Source organism: Cucurbita pepo, unplaced genomic scaffold (assembly GCF_057944985.1).
Source record: "Cucurbita pepo subsp. pepo isolate OVF unplaced genomic scaffold, ASM5794498v1 scafford_136, whole genome shotgun sequence".
NCBI lineage: Eukaryota > Viridiplantae > Streptophyta > Magnoliopsida > Cucurbitales > Cucurbitaceae > Cucurbita > Cucurbita pepo.
In genome coordinates this window covers 7501-10000 of record NW_028258039.1, presented here as the reverse complement: position 1 = coordinate 10000, position 2500 = coordinate 7501, and positions in this window count along the sequence as shown.

Below are 2500 nucleotides of genomic sequence, written 5' to 3'. Positions count from 1 at the left end.
GCAGCACACGCCAAGCCCCATCCTATGCTATGTGCGATACATGCCCTACCAACACCTCATGCACCCTTACACACTCATAATGTCCACCAACACCCTCCAACGCAAACATACCTACAATCATATCAAAAGTGTTGGATGTTACCTCCATAAAAAATCATCACACCCAACAACAATTCATCACACCTAACATCCGTGGAAAGTAAGAACATGTATAAGCCTTGGACTATAAAAACATCATCAATGAAATGAACTAAGAAAAGAGTGATGAATTATTTTTTTCTTTTGGTTATCTAAAACAATGAAATGAAGAGTTTTGATACAAGAGTAGGTACATTAGACCAAGACGCCCACCATGACCTTGTTTTTACACCCATCACCCATTTAATTGTCAAAATACGTGTGTAGTGGTTGTTTTATTATTATTTTTTTTTTCTGGGAGCTAAGCAACTTGAAAGAATTATGCCCGCAAAATTTCAGATTTTTTCGACAACTATAACTATTTTTTCTAATTTCTTATTATTTAATATTTAAAAATTCATTAAAAAAAATTGGTTGGTTGAAAAATTATGAAACTTGATTTTTAAACTCTTTAGAATGTCCCATTAATGAATCAATCCAGCTCACGGAAAAAAAACAATATAAAACTTGAGATATTTGACTGTATGACCGTTCGGAAAAATCGTATCTAGGCCTGGCAGACCAAAAATGCCTCAAAATGTACTATATAGGGGGGTGACTAGTCTGCATGGGCTGGGCACGGGGGTACCCCTATATCTTCCGCCACCCCCACGCCCCAAGCACTATGTGCCGCACATGGGCATATGCTTGGGGCACGGGGGTGGTGGTCGGAGGTCGAGGCCGATTGATGGTGGCGGAATGCCCACGGTGAGGTGGTGTCGGAATGGTCCTGCGTGCTCGCCCGCCCTGCCCCACCTGCGTGTTCCCGCGTGCGCGCGCCCCCCGCCCCGCCTCGCCCGCGTGCTCCCGCCTGCGCGCGCCCAGCCCCGCCCCGTCCACGTTGTCCCGCGCGCGCGCGCCTCGCCCAGCCCCGCCCGCATGCTCCCGCGCGCGCGCCCCGCCCAGCCCCGCCCGCGTGCTCCCGCGCGCGCGCCCCGCCCAGCCCCGCCCGCGTGCTCCCGCGCGCGCGCCCCGCCCAGCCCCGCCCGCGTGCTCCCGCGCGCGCGCCCCGCCCAGCCCCGCCCGCGTGCTCCCGCGCGCGCGCCCCGCCCATCCCCGCCCCGCCCGCCTTCTCTCGCGCGCGCGCCCCGCCCAGCCCCGCCCCGCCCGCCTTCTCTCGCGCGCGCGCGCCCCGCCCTGCCCCGCCCACGCCCCATCCATCACCCATTAATTGTGAAATTACATGTGGAGTTGTTGTTTTTTTGTAATTTTTTTTCTGGGAGCTAAGCAACATGAAAGAATGATTCCCACAAAATTTCAGATTTTTTTGACGGCTCTAGCTATTTTTTCTAATTTCTTATTATTTAATATTTAAAAATTCATTAAAAAAAATTGGTTGGTTGAAAAATTATGAAACTTGATTTCTAGATCCATTACAATGTCCCATTCATGAATCAATCGAGTTCATGGAAAAAAACAATCTAAAACTTGAGATATTTGACCGTATGATGGCTCAGAAAAATCGTATCTAGGCCTGGCAGACCAAAAATGCCTCAAAATGTACTATATAGGGGGGTGACTAGTCTGCATGGGCTGGGCACGGGGGTACCCCTATATCTTCCGCCACCCCCACGCCCCAAGCACTATGCGCCGCACATGGGCATATGCTTGGGGCGTGGGGGTGGTGGTCGGCGGATGAGGGCGGTTGACGGCGGCGATGCGGTGGCGAAACTTGCACGGTGAGGCAGTGTCGGGTGCCTTTGGGCGTGCGACATGAGCCTTGTTGAGAATGAAATGTTGCAATGTTGCCTTCTAACTTGGGCTGGCTTGAGGATGGTTGATGGTTGGCACGATGATGAAACATGCAATGTGGGGTGGAGCCGGGTGCCTTCGGGCGTGCGACATGAACCTCGTTGAGTGTGTGACGTTGTGGTGATGCCTGCCAGCCTTGGGCCAGCCCTATGTTTTGAAGGCCGGTGGTGCCAGAACATGTTCGGCTGGTTGGAATCGGGTGCCTCTGGGCGTGCGACACGAGCCTCATTGAGCACGGAATGTTGCGATGTTGCCTTCTAATTGGGAATCTCTGGTGTGAGGAACTGTGGATGGTTGCTAGTATGACGATGAAACATGCAAGGTGGGGTGGAGCCGGGTGCCTTCGGGCGTGCGGCATGAACCTCGTTGAGTGTGGGACGTTGTTGTGGTGTATGCCTCCCTTTCTTGGGCCAGCCCTATGTTTTGAAGGCTGCGTGGTAGCAGAACATGCACGGTGGGGCGGTGTCAAATGCCTTTGGGCGTGCGACATGAGACCTGTTGAGAACGGAATGTTTCCTTCCAACTTGGGCTGGTTTGAGGATGGTTGATGGCTGGTACGATGATGAAACAT